Source organism: Elephas maximus, chromosome 1 (assembly GCF_024166365.1).
Source record: "Elephas maximus indicus isolate mEleMax1 chromosome 1, mEleMax1 primary haplotype, whole genome shotgun sequence".
NCBI classification, from domain to species: domain Eukaryota; kingdom Metazoa; phylum Chordata; class Mammalia; order Proboscidea; family Elephantidae; genus Elephas; species Elephas maximus.
In genome coordinates this window covers 166,962,709-166,975,183 of record NC_064819.1, presented here as the reverse complement: position 1 = coordinate 166,975,183, position 12,475 = coordinate 166,962,709, and the positions used below count along the sequence as shown (strand labels likewise).

At 35.8% G+C, this 12,475-nt stretch overlaps 1 protein-coding gene across 2 annotated transcripts in view; it reads right to left on the bottom strand.

Annotated features, from left to right (window-relative positions):
• The window catches only part of GRIK2 (glutamate ionotropic receptor kainate type subunit 2), a 770,475-nt gene that overhangs the window by 279,467 nt on the left and 478,533 nt on the right, over positions 1–12,475 (bottom strand). The gene's annotated exons all lie outside the window — the stretch shown is intronic.

Genomic DNA, 12,475 nt, shown 5'->3' with positions numbered 1-12,475 from the left:
CAAGAAAATTAATCACAGATCTCTTAAAAATAGAAATATTTTCATAAAGTGGCTCAAGATAAGAGAAGCATTTGAAAACAAAGTGTTTTCTTATACTTATGGCATAAAAATATAACATTCATTGCTTGAAATCTTAAGTAAAACCCATGACACGTTATTTTAGAAAATAATCAACAATCTGTTCCCATAAACTCTGTATTTAGTGATTATTCTACTGAAATTATGACAAATAGTCTCCTTTTCATTTTAGTTCATAATACCACAATTTTGTTGTTCTGTTTTTCCTGAATCTTCCGGAGAATTTTATTGGAAAGCTAAAAGAAACATATATTTTGCCTTGTTATCAAGGATAGCTCCCATTATGAAAATCTGGTGAGTATTTAGATTACTGATTTGCAGACAATTCTAATTATTTGCATCATCAAACCAATACTAGAATTTATAAAAAGGAGTGCTAGTATTGAAAGTGGATTAAAGATAAAATAAAGAGTTCATGTTTGAACAGAAAACTAGGCTTTTAATGAAAGAAAATGTTATGTTTTATTTTCTCAGTTTCTGTTTTTCTTTAGATCTAACTTGAGAACATCACAAGTGGTGTCCGGCCCTCATTTCCTGCTTGACAGCTGGCAGAGGGGAAGCCAGGCCACCTGCCAAGCCAAGAGCCAAGCCATGGTCATACATCTCCAAGCAGATTGAAGAGCTGATATTCTCATGTCCTATCTTTTAAAGAGTTTGCATTTGTTTCCCCTGAAAATGGTTGATTGTTCTTATGTTTTTCCTAAATTGCTTTAAAAATATATATTATTTTTATTACTTTTTCCAGAAAATTCCATGAACATATTCATTACGATGGATATCAAATGAGAGATAATAGAATTTTTAGAGATTCATTCTTAATTAGCCAATTTTTGTCTAATGAGTATGTCTGAAAATATCTCATATTTGGAAGATAATTTAAAAAAGAAAAGGATTTCATATTTATTAATGTTGTTGTTGTGTGCCATTGAGTGAATTCCTACTCATAGCAACCCTATGTGACAGAGTAGAACCGCCCCATAGGGTTTCCTAGCTGTAATCTTTAGGAAAGCAGATTGCCAGGTCTTTTTTCCTGCAGAGCTACTGGTGGGTTCCATTCACCAACCTTTCCTTTAGCAGCCTAGTGTTTAATTAGTGTGCCACCAGGGCTCCTTCTAGATCAATACCAATAGTATGATATAAAATATATTTAAGAAATAATTTGGTTTATCTTGTTTTTATAAATTCTTTCAAGTGGAAATTTATAAAAAAACTCATTATAAATAATTGATTTATAAGGCACTCATTTGCATTAAATGAAAATGGTATTTTTAAATCCAATGAGATTAAACAAGAATCCAGGATCATTAAAACTATAGAGTCACCATGAGTCAGAATTGACTCGATGGCAATGGTTTTTTTTTTTTTTTTTTTTAGATTTGTAACTTCTTGTACTATCCAGGGCCCATAGACAATTCCAAACTTATAAGTTTACTTCTTTTAATAAATACTACTACTTGCCTAACTATACCAGAAAATAGTCTTCCTTAATTTTTTTCCTGAGATAAAATAAAGAATTTTCCTAAATGTATTTATGAAAACTTTAATCTCAAAATACTTAAGAATTAGTTTGACAATAAGCTTAGCTATCTCGTATTTCATTACATTTTAATGATCCATCCATAGTACCATAAAATGCTGCTAGAAAAATACGTAGAAACTTAAACAGACATGCCAGAAAAAGTTTCCAATTCAGTCACAAGAAATGACGCAAACGAAGAAAAAATAATACAGAAACATAAATAGTGACAGGACAATATTGTTTCATTATTTTTCAGCTTGTGCCACTGAACCACTGTTGTGCTTTTACTGTTAAAAGGCTAAAAAAAAGTCTTACTATTGTCTGAATCCTGGTCTTTCAATATCCTTCTATTCACCCTGGCTCTTAAAGTCTGAATTCTGCCATCCTTAATTAGCATTCATATTAGAAGCCTATGGTGCACCACAGGTTATCACAATTGGAAGTGAGAATACCAGGGGGAAGAAGTGAAAAAGCCTAGCAGCTACCATCAGAACAACTTAATGTTTTCAAAAAAAGGCAATACTAAGAATGACTGCTTTGTGAGGATCAAAAACTACTGATGAGAGAGTCTCCGCATAGGCTCGTATATTGTTCTCTTGCCTAGAAAACAAATCCCCTTGCTATGTCTCAAGACACTGCTAAAAAGGCACTTTCACTTGAACTTTATGGATAGAAAATGAATAACCACCATGATCTGGGGTTTATGTCTTAAAGCAACAACAAAACAGTGCAGCAGCCCTGTAGAGCAATGTTTTACCTTAAGTTTTTCATAAAATGTGTATTATTCACCTTTTACATTAAAAAAAAAAATGAACACATTCTGAGGCAATCCAGATTTTTTCTTTTTTTTTTATATTTTTTGTAAGCCTATTAAGCAAAAACATTCTTTTTAAAGACTGATTCTCTAAAAGAAAAATTCTTTAGTAAACTACTTTACACGTAATCATTATATTTTATAGGCATTATATTCTTAGTTGCTGCAAACTGTGTTTACCTCCTTTAAGAAGAATCACTTCAGAGAACACACATAATGTACCAAAAAAAAATCTAAGTCTTTGTTGACCATAATCATCATTCTAAGAAAAACATTCTGTTTTTATTCTATGTAAATCTGCTGGGATTTGGGAAGGTGGAATGAATTTCTTTGCCCCTGTAATGTAATATTTAACTGCCTGAAAGTGTAGTGAAACCTACAGAAATCATGACAGTGTAAGACAGCTGAATTCAACTTTTAAAGAAAAGGGTATGATTTTTGCTAGTTGTGTCGTTCACTGGCATTACACGAAGGGTACATTATTGATGTCTGGGCAATAAGGGTTTAAAGAAGGACTTGGTTGAGTGATTATTACTCATGGTAAGTGAAAGAAAAAAATGCTCATGCTTGAGTATTAACTGGTATACTATTAAACTTCTCCACTCGTCTCAAGTATCAGTTTAGAGTGGGATCTTAGTTCATACTGTCTTTCTGATGATATTTGTATTTTTGTCATTAAACATTTCATTAGCGTAATTTGCAAGTCAAAGACAGTAAAGAGGGAAAAAAATAAGAGCTGAATCTCAAATCAATCAATTGTGCCATTTCACTGCTGTTCCAGTAAAAGGTTTGATGGGAAAGGAGACTGCACCTATTAGCTAATCTCCAAACTGCATTTCATCTTTGAATCTAATTTATTATCTCCTTACATGAAAAATTAAGATTTGACTACATGGAAGTTATTGCCAGCATCACCATTCATACACGACTAAACAGAGCTTATTATCTCCCTTCCCAACATCGCCATCACACTCTTAGGCTTTTAACCTTGAAGCCCGCATACACATTTCTCAATTGTTTTTGCCCCAGATCTAATCCATGCCCGAGAAATCTCATATCTATTTTTTTTTAATTACCATCTCTTTCCTCTTGACAATACTTACCAAGCCAAACCCACTGCCGTCAAGTCAATTTCAATTCATGGCAACCCCATGTGTTAAAGAGTAGAACTGTTCCAGATGGTTTTCTTGGTGTAATCTTTACAGAAGCAGAGAGCCAGGACTTTCTTCCATAGTGCCACTGGGTGGGTTTGAACCATCAACTTCTATGTTAGTAATCAAAAAACCAAACCCATTGCCATAGAGTTGATCCCTACCCATAGCAACCCTATAGGACAGAGTAGAACTCCCCCTTAGGGTTTCCAAGGAGCACCTGGTGGATTCAAACTGCTAACCTTTTGGTTAACAGCCACAGCTCTTAACCACTATGCCACCAGTGTTTCCTCTAGGTTAGCAGTTGAGCACCAACTGTTTGTGCCAACCACAGGCTTTCCTATAGCTACAATGTCTCTGAAATCACATCCTATTAACCCTCCATTTTGTAGTACTCTTGGACAAACATATTTCCCTTATTGAAAATGCTCCCTGACTCTCTTCCTTGCTGAACTTTCTTAAAATAATCCATCCTTTCCTTCCTTTCCCCTCTTCTGCACTAAATGAGTGCCTGAATAGTGAATATGGAATTTAAAGAGACAGAGGTACCTAAGAAGACAAACCTATGGCCTGAATAGAAAGTAACACGAACCATAAACAGAGAATGGATATAGAGAAAAAATAAGTGTGGTGAAGCCTGAATTGAAGAATGAGTTTTGAGACATATTGAGTTTGATGGTGGATATCAGGATTTATAAATGTCCAATAAGCAGCTGCAAATTCACACCTGGATCTCAGGAATGAGGTTCAAGATAATAGCTGAAATTTAGATTGCTTACTTTTACGTGGTACTATTGTAATAACATCTTTAAAAATGAGAAATCTGAAGCAAAATACTGTATGTCATGTAGTTTTCTAGTACTAGTTATTCTACACTAAGAACTCAGATTTGGTATTCTTTTATTTATACCATACTTCATAATGGTCATAATAAAATAGTCTTAAAATTATAGTATTGACAATAATATTGGCAGCAAAAAAGAATGTAACAAAAAATGGAAATATTTTGCTAGCATTTTAAAGTAGATTTGCTTAAGTAGGATGAAGGAGGCAGTGTGTGTATTAAAAAATGAGGTTCTGGTCACTTATGAAGGCTTTAAAGATTGAGGGCCCTAGGTATTTTAAAATTATGCCTAATTTCACATCAAAATTCACAGTTTTCTTTTTCTGTTATATCACCACCAATAGCATTGCCTTTATCTAGAGGATCTGGAGGTCTATGAGAATATGAGAAATTATATGAGATAAAATAAATTGAGCTATAAGAGCAACAACAAATGGGAGAAATACAGTGCCAGTAAGACCCCTGAAATAGAAGACAAAATATGGTGAGAAAAAGTTTGGTTGCTTTTGAACAGGCTGGTTATGAGAACAAGCTGGGAGGAGACTTTTAGTTTGAATGAGATACTCTCATTCAGTTGTTAACATTTAAGTAGTACTTGTACATGTATATGTACTGTAACTTCCTTAAATTATTTTGGTCTTATTATCTCCACAATAGATGTTTCAAACTGCTTAGACACGCTGTAGGGGTTGCTAAGAATGGAAATCTTTTTCTTTGTGAAGTTGCAGTGTCTGGGTTTCTAAGCTCAAATGCTACGCAACCTCTCTAAGAGGGACTTCATGCTTGACACTCCTTCTATGACAATGGAAAGTGAAGGATCAGGGAGAGAACTCATTGCAGCAACTGATTTGAAGTCCCAGAAATCTGCTTTTGTTGATATTATGGAAGAAGCTACAGAGCCATTTAGGGGATGATTCAGTCACTTCTTTCTTTTGTTCTGTGAACCTTTCCATTGTCCTTGGGAGCTTGCTCCCAGATAAGCCTTCTGTATCTGTGGGCTGCAACAATAAAGCCTTACAAGCCTAAGCAAGTAAACCAGATAGAAACTGAAATACACAACCTTCCACAGAGTGCTAGAAAATAAAAAATAAGACTAAGTTGCAGGTGCCAGTATATTTGTTAAGTTCAAAGAGAAACTGGGGGATGGGGGGGAACTTTCTTGAGGGCAAATGATTTTCTGAAAAAGTAATCAAATGCATAGTCATCTGCACGCTAAAGTGCTACTAGTAGTCAAGGAAAAGAACAGGTACAGGGGCATTTAAATGCTGGTAATCTTTTGATGGACAAAAATCAATTATTATACAGCAGCAGCTCAGTGGGAAGCACTCAACGTATTGAGAAAAGCCTGAAAAAAATTACTGAAAACTGAGGACAGAGGAGGAAAATTGGCGTTCCCTGTATGAACTTAAATAAATGTCCAGTCACCTGAAAAGTCTTCTAGCTGGTGGGTTCACAGCAGTAACAACAACAGGACTGGGTTATAAACTAACTATATAGAGCACATCATTCTTTAACAACTCTCTCCACTGCTCTCAGAATTAGTACTTTTACTATTATTTTTGGCAATTAGGAACTTCATTTTAACTATCTCTATGTCATAAATAAAATAATCATAAATGAAAACATGATTCTAAAGTTGGTATTTTTAGTATTATTAATAATGATAAAGAGTAAGAAGCAAGGAAATTTTAACAACAGCTGAACTTGAAATTCAAAGACCAGAGAGGTAACATGAGAAATCACAATGTGGAGGAAAAGGCATGAGAAGGCCTAAGATTTAGGTCTAGAGTTGCAGTTAAAGGCCCATAAATTTCCAGATTATATAACCAAACTCTTAGTTCAAAATAAACAAACCAAAAAAAAAAAAGTTAAACATTAAAAAAAAAAAGTTTAGTGCTAAATTAGGAGACGTAGCCTAACCACTGGCCTCTGTAAAGAGGAAGGAGCATCCAGATGTTTGGGGACATCCTACTAAAGGCATCAGAGTGCAGTAAGATATGTGTGATTTTGGGATGAGAAGCACTGTTTCAGGTGAGCAATTCTTAATCAAGATGCTATTCTGATCACAAAACATAGTTGTTAGGCATTTCCATAGTCACTAGAACTACTATTTTATAGTAGTTGCTCAAGTTAGTTTAAACCAACTTGGCTGACACCCTGCTTTTCGCTTTCCAGTTTTGCGACCAGGAGTAGGTTACTGAGGTAATTTGTACCTCAGCTTTTTTGCTTACAAAATAGTACTATTAAATAGTGTCAAAAAGGTTATTATAAGAATCAATTGAGCAAATCAATACATATTGCTTAGAACAGCATCTGGTATATAATAAGCAGGAAATAAATGTCTGCTGCTATTTTTTCTTAATGGATCATATTCATAGTAGATGTTATTAAAAACAAAATATAAGAAGCCAACCAATGTACCAGCCTCAGCTATCATTGTCTTCTTTCAATTTTGCAAATTTTCTCAAGCTTTTTCTCTTTAGGGCATTTTCATACGTTGTTCTCTCTGCCCAGAATAGTTATTTTCCTCTCTCTCCACCTCACTAATAGGATCCCTGGTGGCACAGTGATTAAAGTGATCATCTGCTAAAAGGTCAGTGGTTTAAACCCACCAGCCGCTCTGTAGGTGAAAGATGTAACAGTTTGTTTCTGTAAAGGTTTTTGCCTTGGAAATCCTGTGGGGCAGTTCTACCCTGTCACATAGGGTCACTATGAGTCAGAATCAACTTGATAGCAATGTTTTTTTTTTTTGCCACCTTGCTAATTCCTTTTCAAACTTCAGGTCTCAGCTGAATATTTTTTCCCCAATGAAGCCTGCCCTGACATTTCTTCCACTCCTGACCCCAGTCTAACTTAGGACTATCCTGTAAAAACAGGTATCACACTCTTTAATTCTATTTTGTATCTTATGAGTCGAAATTGACTTGATGGCAATGGTTTTGTTTCTTTTTTTGGTTTTAATCACAAGTAGTATATGTATATTTTAATTTATGTTCATATGAATCCATACTATTTTCTAAACTACATGAGGGCAAGGACACTGTCTATTTTGTTCATCAAAGACAGTGCTAGCACAATGTCTGGTATGTCATCATCATCCAATATTTGTTTAATGGTATTAATTAATTAATTAGGAGTAGAGATTATTTTTTATTAATACACTCATGATGCTGAATTCTAGAGTTTTTCACTGGTTTTTAAAGATATATAATAAAGACGTTGACCAAGAAGTATAAGTGAACTTTTATCTATGTCTCCTTCACATGATAGATGTTGGGAGAGATGACATTACTTACAGCACAGCAGAATCTACTCTGAGATTTTCCATAGAAAAAAGGACAAAGCAACCATAACATAAATCAAATGATCACAACCTCCCCTAAAAATGTGCTGAAATACTAAAAATTTAAATCAAGCAGAAGGCTTGCATAAATAAGGTAAATAATCTCTTCAAGTATGTCCTGTCCTTAACTGTACATAACCTTATTCAGAAAAATAATTCTTTTTTGGAAAGAAGTGATATTAAAAACAAATAAATTGCCTTATTTTATCCTTTTTAGAACATACCCACATCTTTTAGCAGTAGAACAACATATACCTCTAAAATATGAATAACCTATTTGCTAAAATGTAAATCTACTGCATATCCTTTAAAAAAAAAAATTTTTTTTAGTCGATTTTATATCTTAGTTTTATAGAGTAACAACCTGAGCAGTAGGTCTCAGTGATGGTTGTAGATAAGAATAACCTGTAGGACATGTAAAAATACACATGTCCAAGGCCAAAAGTTCAGAAAAACTGTTTCAAAAGGAGTATGGAGTATGTTTTGTGTAGTAGTACAGTTTTCAAAGCTTTATGGTGGCTATATATGAAGTTAACATTAAATACCACTTGTTTATCGATAAGAAGCAACATTGTGTATAATTTAGAAAAATATCTGATGTTTCTTATAAAATAAAACATAAGCCATGAAGTGAAATTGAGAAATTATATGAATAGTCTTGATTACCTGCTTTGTTTGCACTAAATGATTGCAATAACTTGCACACTTGAAACAAGATTTAAATATAGACATTTAACAGTTTCTTACTTCCTCTAATTTTCCATTTAATTAAATACCATTTATTTAATTTGACAAATATTTATTAAGTGCTTTTATGCCCAAGGTACTTTCCACTGACATGAGAAATAAAAAATGGAAAATTTGATCATTGGCTTTGTACAGTCAAGGAGAGAAAGACACATGTGCCAGTTTTCTAAAGGAAAGAGAAAAAAAAGCATGATAATCGCCTAACAGGGGACAGTGGTACGGGACATAATGTAGACGCATGCACACAACCCACACATCCACAGCCAAACACAACCAAATGGACAGACCAGAGAGTTCATTGAGTGAGTGGCCTTTAATAAGGGATCTTGAAGGATGAATAGGATTTTCACAGAAGAATGTAAAGAAGAACCAAGCAAAGATTTGGAGCTATGAAATTAGTGATGTATTTGCGAGTTTGGCTGGATCAGGGAGAACGTGGAAAGGAGTGTGGGGGTCAGATTGCTAAGGGTTTCAGATGTTCTCTAGACAGCATTTTTTTCTCTGTCAACATGGTAGAGGAACAGATGGTGTAAAAATAGGAGACATATTCAGATGCCAATATCTCTAAGAAATATTCAGTGATGTTTGGAGAAATATTACATACAGGAAATAAAGAAAAATATAAAATTTATTCTAAATTAGGTATAGTATTGATAAGTACTATATAATCTCAGAAATGTTTTATTTTTTTTATTGATAAGTACTATACAATCTCAGAAATGTGGAGGACTATATTGTAGACAAAGGGAACAGGGCAAATAGACTCATAGCATTAGGTTAAATGGTTATCCCAGTTCAACTGAAACACCAAAAAAAAAAAAAAAAATCAAATCCATTGCAGTCAAGATTATTCCTACATGTAGTGACCCTATAGGACAGAGTAGAACTACCCTACAGGATTTCCAAGGAGCAGCTGGTGGATTCAAACTGCCGATGTTTTGATTAGGAGCCGTAGCTCTTAACCACTGTACCACCAGGTCTCCAACGGAAACACAGGGCTCTTGAAAAAGAATACTGGGAAAAGGTGGGACAAGGCAAGACTGCAGAAGACCATGAACACCAGGGTAGGAATTTGAGAGTTTTTCGAATGGTAAGTAGTGTGTCACTTAAGATTTTGGGCAGGGGAGCACGAAAATGACAGAATTAAACCTTTACAGTGAAATACAGTAGGGAAGGCTGTAGGCAAGAGGAATAGTTACATGGTTATTGCAGTAGTCCTAGCAGGAGGAAATAAAATCCAGAACATACTGATAAATGAACCAAAAAGAGGATGTGTTAGTGTTCTAGTTACCTTTGAAAAGAATGAAAGAGAAAGGCGTGGAGGGGGGAAGAGTTTGAAGTTTGGATATGGATAGACAGGGAACAAGTATCAACTGAGCTTAGCAAGACAGTGATTAGAAAACCTCATGAATTTTCATCGCTGTCATAATATGATTGCCCAGTGTTACTTCATAATCAAGAATCTTTAACAGAAGCTATTTTATTTGGACATGCCTACATATCTGACATTTCTTGTTGTGACTAAAAGCACAAGAATATGAATTCATCCTGGCTTGATTTGCCACTGTCCTAGTTATCTAGTGCTGCTATAATAGAAATACCACAAGTTGGTGGCTTTAGCAAACAGAAATTCATTTTCTCACAGTTTAGGGGGTTAGAAGTCCAAATTCAGGGCACTGGCTCTAGGGGAAGGCTGTCTTTCTCTGTCAGTTCTGGAGGAAAGTCTTTGTCTGTTCTGAGCTTCTTCTCTTGGGCAATCTTCAAGTGACTTGGCATCTCTCTTCCCTCATCTCTGCATGCTAACTTGTGTTTAATCTCTTTTTTATCTCAAAAGAGATTGACTCAAGATACACTATGCACTAACCCTGCCTCATTAACATAACAAAGACAAACAATTCCCAAATGGGATTATAACCACAGGCATAGAGGTTAGAATTTACAACACATATTTTGGGGGGACACAATTCAACCTATAACATTCTACACTTTGGCCCCCCAAAATTCATGTCCTGGCCACATGTAAAACACATTCACCCCATTACATCATCCCAAAAGTCTTAAATCAACTCCAAGTCCAAAATCTTATCTTCTGAATCATTTAAATCTAATATAGGTAAGAGTTTAAGTGTGTCCCACCCTGGAGGAAAATTCCTCTTCATCTGTGAACTTGTGAAATCTAGACTACAAGTTATCTATTTCCAAAGTACAATTGTAAAACAGGCACAAGGTATACAAGGAAGAAACTGGAGGGAAAGAAAGACTAATGGGCAACCGGCAAGTCCAAAACCCAGCAGAACAAATGATTGGCTCTTAAGGCTTGAAAACAAACCTCTGTTCTTTGGGACCATCTGGGTTATGGCCCCACCCTCCAGAATCTGAGTGTTGGCCATACCCTCTGGATTCTGGGTGAAGGTTTTTTGGCCCTGGGCTTCAGCTCCTTCTTCCAGGCCCACTGGGATGGCAACTCTGCTTCCTCAGCTTTGGGCAGCCCCATTCTCCTAACCCATCTGAGTGGTGACCACATCCTCTCAGCTTTGGGCAGTAGCCCCATCCCTCTGACACACCTTAATGCAGCCCCACACTCTGGGAAGAGTTGTCAAAGATCAAACTCTTTGAAACTTAGTAGGCTGTGGCCCCACCCTTTGAGATCCAGAAGACTTGGCCCCACCCTTTGAAACCAAGTAGGCCCTGCTTCCTGTGATCCTTCCAGCAGTTTTGCTGATCTCCAATCTGCTCAAGGGATAGTCCCTTTCTTTTCTTAGAGAACAACTGATGTAGCTCCTTTGGCCTATAAATTTCCAAGAGGCAGACAGCTTTCTTTCCTTTCATTCTTTCTCTGTCCCCTTCGGTCTAAGCTGATAAGTTTTCTGGTGTGATCACTGGTTAGATCCATTAGTTACAGGCTTAATCTCTTTAATAAAAGATTGTGTAGCCATGTCTTGGTGAAAATTTTAGGACATATGTCCTTAGTTGGTACAACAGAATTTTCCAAATTGTTAAGTTCTGTTTTCATCTTGCACAGTTCATTTTTAAGTTCATCTCTTTCCTCTTGCATTTTACTATAAGCAGCAAGGAGAAACCACATGGCCCCTTTAAGATCTTGATGAATACAAATTCATCACTTACAAGTTCTACCTTCCACCAAACTTTTGAACATAATTCAGATAAGCTCTTTGCCACTGCATAAAAACATCACTCTTCCTCCATTGTCCAATTACGTATTCATAATTTTCTGTTAAAGCTTCACCAAAAGCATACCTAATGTCCACATTTCTAGCAACATTCTGTTGCTGGCACCATATGTATTCTCTAAGATAATAGAGGCATTCTCTATAGCTTCCCTCACTTCCTTCTGAGCCCTCACCAGAAATGCCTTTGATGTCCATAATTTTACCAACAGTCTCTTTAAGGTAATCTAGGCTTTTACTGTTAGGCACCTAAAAACTCTTCCAGCCTCTACCCATTACCCAATTTCAAAACTGCTTCCACATATTGGGTATCTGTTAGAGCAGCACTCCACTTCAAACCCCACTCTCAGTATCAGATTCTGTCTTAGTTATGTAGTGCTGCTATAACACAAATACCACAAGTGGGTGGCTTTAACAAACAAGCTTATTTTCTCAAAGTTTAGGAGGCTATAAATCCAAATTCAGGGAGCCGACTCTAGGGAAGACTTCTTCTCTCTGTCAGCTCTGGAGGAAGGTTATTTTCTCTTCTGAGTTTCTCTTGGGAAATCTTCATGTAGCTTGGCATTTCTCTTCCCTCACCTCTGCTTGCTAGAATGCATTTAATCTCTTTTTTATCTCAAAAGAGACTGACTCAGGATACACCCTACACTAATTTGCCCCATTAACCTAACAAAGACAACCCATTCCCAAATAGGACATAACCACAGACATTGAGGTTAAGATTTATAATACATTGTTTGGGGGGACACAGTTCAATCCATAACAGTCACCATAGATCAAATTCAGAATTT